We start from the raw sequence: 6,607 nt of genomic DNA, 5'->3' as shown, positions 1-6,607 counted from the left end.
GTATATATAATATATTGTGTATACGTGTGTATGTATGTGTGTGTGTGTGTGTGTGTGTGTGTGTGTGTGTGTGTGTATATATATATATATATACACACACACACACACACACACACACACACGCATATATTCCCAGATTCATTAATGAAAGGATCAGAGAACCAATACAGCTGCCTTTCATTCTCGTTCTCTCTGCTGGAGACACTCCGTGTGTGTGTGAGTGTGTCTAGTGGTAGTACAGTAGAGGGCATGTGTGTGAGAATGTGTACATGTGCATGTTTGAAGTCTGTTGGTGTGGCGACTGGATGCTCGTTTGGATGTTAGTGTAATTGCGGTGGGAGATCAAAGCCTGGCAGGACAAGTGATGTTTCAGAGGTAGTCTTTAACTGTTTCTCTCTCTCTCTCTCTCTCTCTCTCTCTCTCTCTCTCTCTCCCTCCAGCCACTGGATACCCCCCGCACATCTCTGCTTGTAAAAATGATTAAGGCCATGTTTGTCATGCCTTTACATACGACATTGCGTGATAGGGAATGGCATCTAGTGCACTCTGCCATGAGCTCTTGTCCCGCTGCACGGCCTTCTACAAATTACCTGCTCCGATTTAGGCTTCCACAAGCCACTGCTCGTCAGTTAATTACACCACAGCCATCTCTCCCTTAACCACACTAATATATTTATTTAGCTATTTATTCACCTCATTTGCTTAACTTGTATTTATTATAGTAATGACATTTCCATCTGATTTATTGTGTTCAATATGAATGGATGCAATATAATAGCTGGTCAGAGATTTTAGTGTAAATTTTAAGAATCAGTCGTTTTAGAAGCAGTTTTATAATGCGCTCTTAAGTCAATTGGAGCCTCTTGAGTAGGTGTGTTGACCTTTAAGAGAAAGGAAGCGTTACTGCACTGAGTCTAGCCAGAATGCCGGAGTGCTAATGCCACTTACCAAGCATCATGGTAAGGTGCTTTTCCTAAGTGTGTGTGTGTGTGTGTGTGTCTGTCTGTCTGTCTGTCTGTCTGTCTCTGCATGTGTTTGTGTGTGTGTGTGTGTGTTTGTGTGCCCATGTTTTTATATCTTTGTGGGGACCAAACATTCCCATCACAATAGGAGTATCTTACAATTTTGACATTATGGGGACATTTGGCTGGACCCCTCAATTTATTTTTCCCCCAAAACTGTTTGTTTCTTTGTCTATCTACCTGTTTATTTACAATCTCCTTCAAAACTATTGGAACACCAAGGTCAATTTATTTGTTTGTGCCATACACCAAAGGCATTTGGGTTTGAGATCAAAAGAGGGATATAAGATGAAGTTTTCGGATTTCAGCTTTTATTTCCTGGTTTTTATGTCTAGATGTGTAACATAAAACATAAAACATAGAACCTTTTGTATCAGACCACCCAATTTTTATGTGAGCAAAAGTATAGGACCAGATAAGTCTTGAAGTAAATTAAAGTATGTCTTTGTATTTTTCTTCACAGCTCTCACAATGTTTCTGTCATCAGCTGTTGTTGTTTTCCTTGGCTGACCCATTCGGTGTCTGTTGCTCAGCACCCCAGTGGTTTCTTTCTTTTTCAGGACATTCCTGAAATTGTTGTATTTAAATAGTTGTATTGGCTATACCCAATGTTTGTGCAATGTCTGTGATTGAGTTCACCACTTTTCTCATCTTCAAAATGGCTTGATTTTCTCCTGTAGACAGCTCTCTGATCTTCATGTTGGCTTTTCCCTTTTAACAACAAATGCAATCTTCACAGGTGGAACTGGAGGCTAAAACCAAGAGGAGCTGTTCAGAGCTATTTATTGTTTAAACTGTCAATTTAACAGGACACACCTGGGCAACAAGAAACACCTGTCCGCAGCATATTCCAATATTTTTGCTCGGCTACATATTGGGTGTTCTGATACAAAATGTGCTATATTCTATGTTGTTTAACACAACTACATATAAATACCAGGAAATAAAAGCTGAACTTCTGACCTCTCTTCTCATATTTATCTTTTGATCTCAAACCCAAATGTCTTCAGTCTGCAGCAAAAACAAATGAATTGGCCATGCTGTTCCAGTAGTTTCAGAGGGAACTATACTTATTTGTTTGTTTGTTTAAATTAAATATTCAAAATGTTTCCTTTTGCTGAGTTAGAGTTAGGTGTATACACAGCATTAATAATTGTCAGAAGGCCCTCACAAGAATAGCAAGACAAACATGCATGCAAGTGTGTTTTTTTCCTTCCAGAATTCACCATTCAGAAAGTGTTTAGGTCTGCATTGCCAATACCGGTCCTAGCTCATTTGGTGCCCTAGGCGAGATTCATCCTCAACCACGGATGAGCTGCGCGTTGAACTTAATACAGCCTTGCACACACTGCCGCTTATTTACATCGGCACTAGGAGGCGCCAACAAACCAATTTGACCGAACAAATTTTTCTGAGGTAATAAAAGACATGAGGAACGTTAAATGTGGCTCTGTACTTTTAATCGGATTCGGTGGGGCGGCGTCCTAATTTGAACCTAATAATTTTATTGGTTTGTACACTTAGGGGCGGTTTACATGACATTTTCAACTTAAAACAGAAAACTTTTTATGTGGTTTGGCTGTTTGTTTACACGACAACGGCGTTTTGGGGCTTGAAAACGCAAACTTTGAAAACGGATTTCAAAGTGCAAGTTTTTTGAAAACGATACCGTTATCGTCGTTATCGTTATGTGTAAATGTGCAAAAACTAGAATCTGTGAAAATGATGCTGTCATGCGCACACATATTACGTGTTCAGTCTACAGGCATGCGCGCAAGTACTTCAAGACAACACGTGAAACAACGGATCGTTTTGACAATGTTGTCATCTGTACGCAAAACTTTTCAAAAACATTTTTAGTACATTGTTGTCATGTAAACGTACCCATAGCTTGCCTCAGCAGTCCAGAGAGTTAAAGTGCTGAGCATTCATGTGTAAATGAATGATAAAAGATACAAGGGACAGCTAATGAATCAGGGATTTTGTTCTTTATTCTTTATTTGTATTTTCTAGACTGAAATACAGAGCTTCACAAGATTAGCTTTATGACACGCAAATTCTGGAGGGAATTGTAACTGGAGAGGCACATACTGATGACACCAGATCACAGTGATTGGTTAAAAATAATGCTGAACCAGGAATTTTAAAAAGGATATTGATTCAGAACCCCGTTGGAGAAATTAAGTTTGCTGACCTACCACTAGTGCCATGTTGCATTAGGAAGTGTTACCGCCTCATAGGGTTTGACCCTGAGCTCAGACTCTGTGTGGAGATTCTGCGCATGTCCTCCACATGTCTGTGGAAGCTTTCTCTGGGTTCTCCAGCTAAATTGCCCCTAGTTGTGAATGAGGGTGTGTGCATAGTGCTCTGCAACGGACTGGCGTCCCATCCAGGATGTCTTCCTGTCACACAGTGTTGCAGTGATAGACTCCTGATCCATTGCAACCCTGACCAGGTTAGAACAGTTACAGAAGATGTATAAATGAATGAAGTACCACTGCTATGAAAAGGAGCACTTTTAGTCTCCATAAGAGGCAACTGGACCCTAACAAAAAATAAATAAATAAATTTGTTTATGTCCCCCTATAACATACGCTATCCTTATGGAGGAAATAGTCATGATCATTATTTATATTATATATATATATATATATATATATATATATATATATATATATATATATATATATATATATAAAGTGAATTAAGGATGTTAAGGCACAATTCAGTCACACTGACACTTTATAGAGTGCAAAACCACCAGCTCCGTTCATGTTTTTGGAACTGCTGGCATTTAATCAATGTTTGGAGGTTTCAAAGTGATTCTGAACTGATGTCTAAGGCTTGAGTTTCCATAATGTCCTACGCAGGAATGTTTCTCTCAGCCTCCATCTCTAGGGAACTGTGGCATTTTGATTAAAACAATACAAAAAAACTATTTTTCCACAAGGAGAGTTCCTGTTGTCTGCTGGAGCAGCTATTGGGAGCCTGTAGCTATAGGTTTAGTAATGAGTGAGAAAGAGTTGAGTAAGACTGAAGAGTTTAAACAGAAGCAGATGCCACTAATGAAGTTCTCTCTCGTGCTCTCTCTCTCTCTCTCTGTGTGTGCACAAGTATAAATGTCTGTTCTTAAAGAGTTCCTATTGTCGGTAGGTATCTGTGAGATCTTTTTGTGTGTGTGTACGTGTGTGTTTATTTTGTCCATCTGAAAGTGTTTGTACCAGCATTATCAGTAATGAGATCTTAACTAAGAGCTTCAGACCTGCTGTCTTTCCCTAACAGGACTCATTTGATGAGCGACGGTGCCTGAGGCCTTCTTGTTGTTCTGAGAAATGCTCCGTCTGTGGGATAGAGACATTGATAAATGCAGTGTGCTGCTCATGTATTACCCGCACTACCACTGGAGATAGTGATCAGAGGTTAAAGGCATTCAGTGGGATCAAATACAACCCATTAAATGCTTGTCCTCACAATGATCTTTGCTCAGAATCTCTTTCAAATCTTTAACTCTTAATGGGTCAACCTGTCGACAAGCTCACATCACCTTCTTTTTGTTTCATCCAGAAATGTAGCCTTCTCATGGTAAACTCTAAGGTGTATTGGGAAGAATTTTCTGGGGGAAAAATTGACGAAGGTTTACAAAGGTCGTGGGAAAACTAAGCTTGACATCAGATTTAAAAAATACAAATAAAAAAGCAAATCCATCTATTTGACCTGTGGCAAAACACATGTTCTAATATCTCTGTGACTCACCTTCTTTCCTTTATGGGTGAATCTTTCATTTTTCAAAAAGGAAAGTCTTGATGACTGATCGTAGAGCTCTTCCTGAAAATCACCGTAATTCCCATCCTCTCTTTTTTTGATATGGAGATTCCATGTGTTTTTAATCAGGCTAATGATAGCGTGCAATCGCCAGCGCTGTGGTGAGCAGCTTTGTTTATTAGCTTGGTGATAAGGGTTATAACAAAATACACATGTCACAGCCTGAGTCCTGCGGCCTGCCAGTCCTAATGAGATAAATAAATGAATTTAGCACCGCCACATAGCACTCCTGAAAGCTTGTTATCAGAGCGAGAGCTGCGCACTAGAGCAAGGGCTGGGAGGGCGACAGTAGGCCTGATGTACACATGTCCTTGATTACCGTTCATTCCTCTGCCTTTATTCTAATAAGTGACATTCTTTATACTCCGTCGGACGACTCGACAGTCTGACAGTGGATGAGAATAAATATTGCATGTGGTTCACATTAAGCTGTCAGCGCCGGGGCCGGGCGAGAGACGGAGAAATGCGTGCTGCAACACTTTCCCTGCTCTTGTCACAATTGTCACATCTTGATGATTCCCCTCCTCTCTCCTGCTCTCTCTGCCTCACCCCCCACCCCCCTTCCTGCCACCCCGACTCTTTTCTTTCCTGCAGTCACTTCTGCTGAGTGACAGCACGGTTGCCCTCGGTACAGAATTATTTTGGGAGAGGTATTCTTGAGAGGGTTATTGTTTTATTTCTTTTCTTTTTTTATCCCCAGTTCATTTTTGTCACAAATTGCGAACAAGCCACACTCTGGCTATGATAATGTGGCTCCGGTCATTTAGAGGACAACGTTTTACAGGGAACGCTTCAGTGTGTGTGTGATTTTAAACCACGTGTGGGGGGGGGCATACATTTGCATGTTCAATTCCATTCAGAGTGGCTTGTATATGTGTATATAAGAACATTAACAACAAAATTGACAGAAAATACCAATGGTAATAATATTAAATACTAATGGCAGCAGAAATATCAATAATAACAATACTTATGACAGTGGTCAGAATAATAACTATATTAAGAATATTAATACTAACCGTAAAAAAAAAAAAAACCCCAATAAAATCAGTATCAGTAATAAGGGCTATAATAAGAGAAGGGATTGTGGGGGTGGGATGGAGGTCGGGGGTTTAGTAGGAAAGGGGAGGTGTCATATGCTGTCTTTCAATGAGTGGCATGTTGTTACATATTTTGAAGCAAGTGATGCTGTGTGCCCATCCCCAAATTACTCAGATTTGTAAAGTCATGAAGTTGATTAGAGATTTGGGCCTGAAAATGTCATGTGTGTTTTGAAATGAGTTGTGCAGCCTCTCCTCTTAGGACAGCTAGTTGTTTCTCTGTCTGCCCTTTTCGATGGTGAGGCACTGACTCTGAACCAGGTCAGGATCTGTATCTGTCTGTCTCTGCTTTGTAAGGAGACACTCCACCAGTGGGGATCTTTTAACACTTCTGGGTTTTTTGCTACCGTCTAACATTACCTTATCCTGATGGCTGTGAATGAATTCTTCCATGAAGCATTTATATCTTTTATTGAGCTTGGAATCCTTTATTACTGTGCGTTCTCCAACAGTTCTGGACAGGTTTATTCTTTGAGGACTAAGATGGAAATTTGGGGAAATTGGCCCATTCATATCTCTCATAACGATCTGGTAACATTATAATCCAAACTCTGCTTTTTTGTTGGTGATCTGGTTGGTATTTGTATTGGGCTATAAAGCAGTGCTGATCTGGACTCTGTGTTAGAGACAGGGTCAATGAGGCTCAGAACCATCTGACTAGGG

Source organism: Ictalurus furcatus, chromosome 6 (assembly GCF_023375685.1).
Source record: "Ictalurus furcatus strain D&B chromosome 6, Billie_1.0, whole genome shotgun sequence".
Classification (NCBI taxonomy): domain Eukaryota; kingdom Metazoa; phylum Chordata; class Actinopteri; order Siluriformes; family Ictaluridae; genus Ictalurus; species Ictalurus furcatus.
Note: the sequence above shows the minus strand (reverse complement) of the source record.